Below are 9,974 nucleotides of genomic sequence, written 5' to 3'. Positions count from 1 at the left end.
CAGTCTTAAGATGAGGTCTGCAGAGTCCCCATGCCTTGCCCTGTTACCAACTATGATTGTCTTATCTTTTTGTTTCTGGGTGCAACTAGTTCCCCTATCTTGTGCAAGCAACTTGGAAGCTTTTACAATCTCCTGTTCCAACATAGAACAATGAAAGCATACTGGACACTTCTTACAGTCTTCACTACTTCAGCTATGTATCTCTCCTTCTCCCTCACCTTCCTAGGGCTAGTGGGTAGCCCTCCTGACAAACTGGGCTCTGGCCTCCATTTGCTTCTTATGTGTGGTGGTTGTAGAAAATTCAGCTCTGTCACCCAGGCTGGAGTGGGTGGTGGGGTTTCCGCTCACTGCAAGCTCCGCCTCCCGGGTTCATGCCATTCTCCTGCCTCAGCCTCCCGAGTAGCTGGGACTACAGGCACCCGCCACCATGCCCGGCTAATTTTTTGTATTTTTTAGTAGAGACGGGGTTTCCCTGTGTTAGCCAGGATGGTCTCGATCTCCTGACCTCGTGATCCGCCCGCCTCAGCCTCCCGAAGTGCTGGGACTACAGGCATGTGCCACTGCACCCAGCCCCCATCCTTTTTTTTTGTACTAATAATACCTTTATTCTTTTCAAAGTAATTTCGTAATTATTATCTCATCTGGGCCTCAAAACCAATCCCATGAGCAAAGCCAGTTATGATTCTACTCATTTTATACCCAGAGGCGGAGGCAGAAAATGGTGAAGTCATTTGCCTAACGTTTAGAAGACAGCTGGGGGCAGAACTGGGCTCTGTGGGACTCCACAGCTGTGGTGTGTTCTACTGAGTATAGCTGCACAAACCTCAGGACAGCTGGGCCACCACCAGGACTCTTAGTATGGTGGACAAGGTGCTGTCCCATGAGGAACCAGAATGCCCTGCTTGGGTGTAGCTTCTTGAGAAGAAATATGCCCTGAGAAAATGGAAAGAATTATTAATTGTGGAGTTAAAAAAATCTATATATACTGTATTGGTCTCTTTTCACACTGCTGATAAAGACATATCCAAGACTAGGTAATTTATCAAGAAAAAGATGTTTAATGGACTCACGGTGCCACATAGCTGAAGAGGCTCCACAATCATGGCATAAGGAGAAAGGCATGTCTTACATGATGGCAGGCAAGACAGAATGACAGCCAAGCAAAAAGTTTCCCCATGTAAAACCATCAGATGTCATGAGACTTATTCACTTCCACGAGAACAGTGTGGGGGAACCGCCCCCATGATTCAATTAACTCCCACTGGGTTTCTCCCACAACCATTGGAATTATGGGAGCTACAATTCAAGATGAGATTTGGATGGGGAACCAGCCAAACCATAACACACACACACACACATACACGTATGTATAGATTTAAATTTACATGTAAATGTAAATGTAGATATATTTTAAATTGACATATATTGTAAATTTAACATTCTGCAGCACTGAAGGTTTGGGTGGCATTTTGGTGGCATAAAGCAGAGTTTAAGCCCACTGGAAAATGATGGGAAATGAGAGTTGAGTGACACAGTTTGAGAAACCTCTTTAGAATAGTGTAATAGGTTAGGCGGACTAAAGGAAAGATGAAACACTCACTTTGTCATGGTAAAAGGCCAGCAAAGGAACTATGGGACGATCCATTATTTGCACTTTTCCAGAAGCAGCACTTCCTCATCTATATATTTATCCAAATTGTGTTAATAGGGAGAGTGGATTCCAGACGTGAACCCATACTGAGTTTGTGTCACTATGAAAGTTTAGCTTTAACTAAAACCCACGTGTTTGTTCCTAATCCTTTATTAAAATGAAAGCATTATTTAAAAGAAGAAAAAGAAAAACAGTAGACAACTAAAACCTCCCACCAAGAAAACCTCTGCTGTTTTGGATAACATGTATGCCAAATTATTCCACTTTGATGGAAAGATCAAAGAAATGCAAAGGAATTCATGTGTATGGATGGCTTGAGTGCATCCACCCATCTCCCAAAGCAGCGTGTTTCCAAAGGGCAGAGATAGCCTCATGCCATGCCTCTTTTGTTTAATTTCCTCAAGATGCATCATTCTCCCAGGAGACGTGCTCAAGTTCTCTCTCTCTCCTACATTATTTTCAAACTTGGTTACCACTGAATGCATTTCTAAATGACAAGGCGACTGGGTCTAAATCTTGATATGTTGAGAGAAAACCCAAACTGACAGTTGGAGGAGGCAGAAAGAGGAAGGCACTTCCCATCCTTCCCGCATCCCAAATGTCATCCCTTCTTTGCTCAGGCTGCGCAGGCAATCCTGATAAAGAAACAAGCAGGCACTTGAAAGTTTCTGACAGGTGTCATGGGTGCAGTCACTGAGTGGCCACGAGGGATGAAGCTTGACATGACAGTGGCAGAGCCATCGAGGCTGGCTCCAGGACATGCAGAGTTTGGTGGCTGTCAATTCCAATCCTTGTCATGCCCCAACTCCAGAATGGTATCTACGAATGGACAGAGCCAGTGGAAGTGTTCAGGAAACTTATAAACATCTATTCCTAATCAAGTGATGTTGCCAAGCCATGATAATGTAGGGTCGGCCACCCAAACCAAATGCACTCCAGCTGGGGAGGGTCAGGGAGGTGGAGGTCCAGGGCTGGCCACACTGGTTTGCTGTGAGTTTGTTTGCTGTCTTTATTTGCTCTCTGCATCGCTCTCCAAGTCAAGGCTCTCAATCTGCCAGTTCTTTCCCACATTTCTATGTGTAATTTTTGTGCTGCCAGCATTTTCCCCACCAGTAACTTCTGATGATTCTTACTCTTTTAATCTAATGATCTCTGCTGCAGATCCTCCAGGATCTGAATATTTGGCAAACCTGCTCTTCTGACTTGGCTTGAGAGTGATTTATAATGGGAGAGGAGCGCTAGCTTCTCAGTAACACTGTGCAAATAGTTTCATAAATATTGCTCTCAGGCATTATTTTGAAATATTACTTCTCTTAACAGTCTGCCAAAGTCAAATATTTCTTGTAAATAAAAATCCATGGCCAAGCCTCTGGCCCAGTGAAAGTAACAGGTGGTAATGAAGCTCACCTGGTGGGGGAGACTGGCTTGATTAGCTCAGGCCCACAAGTGAAGGTTAACTGGCATTAGACATGATGTATGATGGTGGGGGTGTGTGTGATCTTTATTCCAGCCTTCCAACCTACTAACAGGAGAGGTATGCATTTAATCACTCTTAATACATTGGCTTGTAGTTAAGGATTTTCAAATAATGTGAGACTTGATAAGTTCATGCATTAAAATATCTGACAAAAATTATTTGATAAAGAAATCAATGGCACATATAGGCTCTGAGTATGGTTCCCACTGAAAATTCCTTGGCGCCCCTGGCAGGATGATAAATCAACCATGATGTTGGTCTCCCTCTCCAAACGCCACGAGTCAGTGATGAAATGGAAGGAGAATTCTGGTGTCTCAGTGACCCGAGTTGAGCCTGAAATTTGAGAATGGCAGGGCCCAGAGTAGGTGTTTTGTGGCAACCTGCACTGGGGAATGTCGAGATAAGTTTGGGTCACATATGCGGCTCCCATTGTGGCTTCAGCCACTTTCTGCTCTGGTTTTGTGTTTGGTGACTGGAAATGACCCTTTCAATAGAATATGTCCTTCTAGGGGTCCAGCCTGAATGCAACGATGGTGTCAGCTTATGTCAGGACCCATGAACCCTCCCCATGCACACAGCCCTCTTGGAATCTCATCCTTTTCCACGACTCTGGCTCACACTTCCACAGCTTTTACTCCTAAATACGTCTTTCTAACCAATGCTGCCTCATACACTGATAGTAAACACCGGGATGCGTATATTCCATCCGAAGGAAGCTGCTTACTCCCCTCAATCCTGTTCTCTACTAGGTTCCCTATTTTGTCCATGGTTCTGCTATTTTCTTGGAGGCCCAGCCGCTAAATCTCAGCATGCCTTTGACTTCTTTTTCTTCATTCCCCATAACCCAGCCGTCAGCAAGACCTGTTCTTACATAAGAACTCTTATATTTGTCCTCCACTTTTATTTTTGCAATAATGTTTCTATAATTTATTGTTTGTTTTGAGACAGAGTCTTGCTCTGCTGCCTAAGCTGGAGTGTGGTGGTGCCATCTCGGTCACTGCAGCTTCCACCTCTTGGATTCAAGCAATTCTCCTGCCTCAGCCTCCCTAGTAGCGGAGATCACAAGCCTATGCCATCACGCCCAGCTAATTTTTGTGTTTTCAGTAGATAGAGGGATTTGCCACGTTGGCCATTCTGGTCTCCAACTCCTGACCAGAAGAGATCCACCTGCGTCGGCCTCCCAAAATGCTGGAATTACAGGTGTGAGCCATCATGCCTGGCCAATGTTTTTTAATTACACATAATCCTCAAAATTTTCAAGCAGTTCACAAAGTATAAAGAAAAAATATACAACCAAAACATATAATTTAAAAATATCCAAATCATACTGCCTAAAAATATTTCATAAAATTAGATATAATTCTTCTAGACTTATCTTGATGCACAAATACAGATGAATGGAAAAATGGATGGATGAAAGAAAAAATTGTATATAACAGGATTATGCTATGTTGTTTTAATAAAAACAATGTTATTTTAACAAGAAAAAAAGAAGAAAAATGAAGAGAGCTGCTTAACTTTAGCTGTTTCTTTACCACAAGAGATATAAATGCCTAAATTATCTGTGGTTAAAAAAATACGAACTTCCAACTGTAAAAGATTGTGGAAGTATTATACTTTTTAAAATTCCACGTTGATTTTACAGTGGTGATTGAATTCATGCTAAGAGAGATAGGTCAGTAGCCTTTTAAGTATCCTGCCTATCAAGACACCTACCCCCACATTCCAAATATACTTACCAAGAGTTATGACACCTACATTCTGTAATCATGATATCCCTAGTAGAATTGTCTTAGTTCTTCATTTACATTAACTTACTGCTCACTAACAGTCATTTCTCTGGAGTGTGTCTATTTCCGAGTGTTTTGTTTTGATTCTCACCGCTAAGTTGGATTTGATCTTGGAGTACTTTTCTCAAGAAAGAATTTCAATCCTGTAATCTGTGAGTGTTTTGCATGCCAAGGTCACACTTTCACTCTATCAGCAAGTTTTAGATGTTGCACCACTGGTTTCTACCATCGGGTACGGCATACTTCTTAAGTTACATAGTGCCATTCTTTTTAATTTGGCTAGATTTCATCATTGGGTAATTTTATTCCTAGACTATCCATCCCGAAAAAAGAGCTAAAGAGTCTGGATGTCAAGTTATATTTGAAAATGTCTTCATGTTTCTCCTGTACTTGAATAACAGCTTGGCTTATTGTTAGGTTCTCATGTTTTTTTTTTTTTTTTTTTTGGAATGTTTAAAGACATAGTTCCTTTATCTATTACAGAAATCAGAGATTCCTTTGTCTTTTGTTAACCTTCAATCATTATTTGTGTGTTTGTATATTTTACCACAAAATGTATTACAAAAATAGAGAAAAACACATCACGTGCATGATATAATCAACACTCACATTTAGCAACTTTTAGTGTTTTGATTTATTTACTTTGAATATCTTTGTTCCATAAAGCATTCAAAGTAAAGAGGCTGGGTGCAGTGGCTCACACATGTAATCTCAGCACTTTTGGAGGCCAAGGCAAGCATATCACCTGAGGTCAGGAGTTCAAGACCAACCTGGCCAACGTGGTGAAACGCCGACCCTACTAAAAATCCCAAATTAGCCAGGTATGGTGATGCATGCCTGTAATCCCAGCTACTCAGGAAACTGAGGCACAAGAATCACTTGAACCCTGGAGGTGGAGGTTGCAGTGATCCGAGATGGCGCCATTGGACTCCAGCCTGGGAGACAGAGTGAGACTGCCTCAATAAACAAAGCAAAACAAAACAAAACAAAAAACAACCAAACAAAAAACAAAGTAAATAAAGACCCTATAATAAGGGTACCTAAGATGGTGCACCTTCTCTTTTTTTTGGGGGGAGGTGGGAGGACAGAGTCTCGCTCTGTCGGCCAGGCTGGAGTACTGTGGCATGATCTCGGCTCACTGCACCCTCCATCTCCTGGGCTCAAGTGATTCTCCTGCCTCGGCCTCCCACGTAGCTGGGATTCCAGGCATGTGCCACGAAGCCCGGCTAATTTTTGTATTTTTGGTAGAGACGGGGTTTCAAGATGGTGCACCTTCTTAGGTATATCTAAGTACAACATCTTAGGTGCCCTTCCCTCATTTATTTCCCAATATCCCTCCACAGAGGAATCTACTGTCCTTATTTTATTGTTTGCAATTCCTAAACATGATTTTATGGCCTTCTTATATATGTATATATCCAGGAAATATATACTGTAATATTTTGCAGACTGAAGTTAATTTAAATGCGATATTACTGAACTTATATTCCACACCTTGCTTTTTTCATCCAGCATTACCTCTGTAAAATGTGTTAATATCAATTAACAAATTTAGCTGGAGTTCAAATTTTTTCAGTTTTCTTCTGTGAATGAATATTTCATTTGTTTCCAGTTTTTTTACTACTATTTGCTGCAGCAAGTAATGTTGTAGCAAATAATTTTGTTCATTTGTTGTCCTTGATATGTGTGAGAATTTCTTCATGACATACATTCAGAGATGGATTTGAAGTCATATGTGGGCTGTTTGTGTCTTTAATTTTATTTAACATTGACAAATATCTAGAAAAATGTTATACCACCACCAGGACCGTACACATCCCAATATTTCATATCCACACCAGCATTTCGTACTTTCATACATTTTCATATTTTTCCCATCTAAAAGACATTAAATGGTACCTTAATACTAGTTTTTTTTTTTTTTTAAACATTTTCCTAAGTACTGAGATTGAAAATCTTTTCAAATGTCTAGCGATCCTCTAAAGTTATTCTTTAATGATTTAGCTGATCATATCAATTGCCCACTTTGCTGCAGGGTTGATTTTTGTCCTTTTCTTCTTGATTCTTAAGGATAATTTATATGTGCTGGATTCCTATTCATTGTTAGTTTAATGTGTGGCAAATGTCTTTCTTGATTCTCTATCTGATTTTTCAATATTTTTTGTGTTATCTTTGTAACATAGAAGATTATTTATTTATTTATTTGAGAAAGGGTCTTACTCTGTTGCCCAGGCTGGAGTGCAGTGGCATGATCTCTGCTCACTGCAACCTCTGCCTCCTGCACTTAAGGGATCTCCCCACCTCAGCCTCCTAAGTAGCTCTGACCACAGGCATGTGCCACCATGCCCAGCTAATTTTTGTATTTTTTGTATAGATGGGCTTCCACCATGTTATCCAGGCTGGTGTCCAACTCCTGGGCTCAAGTGATTTGCCCTCCTGAGCTTCCCGAAGTGCTGGGATTACAGGAATGAGCCAGCATGTCTGGCAGAAGATTATTAATACAATTGAATTTATCTTTTATTTTCCCTTTATGATCTGTGCTTTTTGCATTCTTCTTAAGAAACCATTTTGAACCATGAGATGTAAATATAATCTAATATGTTCTTTTAAAGTTTGAAAACTATGCTTTTTTACTTTCATGTCATTAACTCATCATATGAATGTGATTATGGCAGATTGGCATGAGATAGCAGTTGCATTTTTTTTAATATGGAAAAACAGTGGAAACTACTCTTCTTTCCCCACTAATTCTAGGCTCTTTATTCGGTCCCATTTGTTTATTGATCCCTGGGCCAGCAGTTTTAATTGCTGTCATTTTATTAAATTTTCATATAAAATTGGGCAAATCTTTAACTTGTTTTTCAATACCATATTAATTATCATTTACTTTGGCTGTCGTTTGTTTTATATAATGCAAATACCTTCTCCCATTCTGTGGTTTGTCCCTTTACTCTCTTAAGAATGTTTCTGGCTGAGTAAAAATACTTAATTTTATGTACTAAAATTTTTAATCCTTTCTTTTATTATTAGTATTCTTTCCTGTTTAAAACATCTGTGCTACCTCAATCTGACAAATACATTCTGTGATTTTTTTGTAAAAGGTTGTTTTGCCTTTCATATTTAGATCCATAATCTGTCTTGAGAATCAAGACTATTTGTATGATATAAGGTAGTGATCAAGTATTTTTTCTTTTAACACAGGAATATTCAATAATTCAACACCATTTATTAAAAAAACCATTCTGTGATGTCATCTTTCCCATAGACAAAGTACCCATATATGTGTGGGCCTGTCTTGGGCTCTTCATTGTGTTCCATCAGTCTATCTGACTGTCCTTAAATACAACCACATTATCTTAATTAATGTAACTGTATAAATACTTGATATTCATTAGTACAGGTTTTCTAATTCTGTTCTTTTCGCTATTCATAGCACTTTGAAATTCCATGTTTATTTTATTTTATTTATTTAATTTTTAAAAATTTAATTAACTGTAGAGGTACAAGTGGTTTTTAGTTACATGGATGAATTGTATCATGGTGAAGTCTGGGTTTTTACTGTACCCTTCGCTCAAATAGGGTACATTGTAACCCACAGGGAATTTTTTATCTCTCACCTACCTCTCACCCTCCCCATTTCTGAGTCTCCAGTGTACATTATACCACTCTGTATTCCTTTGAATACCCATATGCAAAGAAATGCGTAGCTCTCACTTATAAGTGAGACCATGTGGTATTTGGTGTTCTGTTCCTGTGTTTTTACTTAAGATAACGGCCTCTAGTTCCATTCAAGTTACTATAAAATACATTATTTCATTCTTGTTTATGGCTGAATCATATGCCACAGTATGTGTGTGTGTGTATATGTGTGTGTGTGTGTACATATATATATGTATATGTATATGTATATGTCTTTTTGATATGCTATTGGATTTAGTTTGCTAGTATTTTATTGAGGATTTTTGCATCCATATTCATCAGGGATGTCGATCTGTAGTTTTCTGTTTTTGTTATATCCTTTCCTGGCTTTGGTATCAGGGTGATACTGATTTTGTAGAATGCATTAGGAAGGATTCTTTCCTTCTCAATGTTTTGTAATAATTTCAGCAGGATTGGTACTCATTCTTCTTTGGATATTTGGTAGAATTTCTCTGTGAATCCATCTGGTGCTCTGCTTATTTGCTGGGAGATTTTAAATCACTGATTTAATCTCACTGCTTATTATTGATCTGTTTAGAATTTTTATGTCTTTCTAATTTAAGTTTAGGGGGCTGTATGTTTGCAGGAACTTATCCATTTCCTCTAGATTTTCTGGATTTTGTGCATAGAGGTGTTCTTAGTAGTCCTGAATGACCGTTTGCATTTCTGTAGTATCAGTTGTTATGCCTCCATTTTTATTTGTGTTTGAACTTATTTGAATCTTTATTCCTTTCTTGGTTAATCTGACTAGTTGTCTATAAATTTTGTTTATCTTTTCCAAGAAATGACTTTTCACTTCATTGATCTTTTCTATTCTTTTTTTTTTCATTTGAATTTTGTTTAATTGTTCTCTGATCTTTGTTATTTTATTTTATTTTTTTTTTGCTAGATTTGAGTTTGATTTATTCCTGCTTTTGTTGTTGTTGCTCCTTGAGGTGTGATATTTGGTTGTCAATTTGTGATTTTTCTGTCTTTTTGATGTAGGCATTTAACACTATATACTTTCCTCTTAGCACTGCTTTTGCTGTATCCTAGAGGTTTTGATAAGTGTTATCACTGCCATCATTCATTTTGAAATATTTTTAAACTTTATATTTTGATTTTATTGTTAACCTCCAAATCATTCAGGAGTAGATTGTTTAATTTCCATGTATTTGCATAGTTTTGAGGGTTCCTCTTGCAATTGATTTCTGCTTTTATGTCACTCTGGCCTGAGAAGATGCTTGATATAATTTTGATTTTTATTTTTTTTTTTTTTTTTATTTTTTTTTTTTTTTAATATTTTTTTTTTTTTAATTTATTTATTATTATTATACTTTAAGTTGTAGGGTACATGTGCATAACATGCAGGTTTGTT

This window comes from Papio anubis, chromosome 11 (genome assembly GCF_008728515.1).
Source record: "Papio anubis isolate 15944 chromosome 11, Panubis1.0, whole genome shotgun sequence".
NCBI classification, from domain to species: Eukaryota; Metazoa; Chordata; class Mammalia; order Primates; family Cercopithecidae; genus Papio; species Papio anubis.
The sequence above is the reverse complement of the archived record's forward strand: the minus strand, read 5'-3'. Positions refer to the sequence as shown.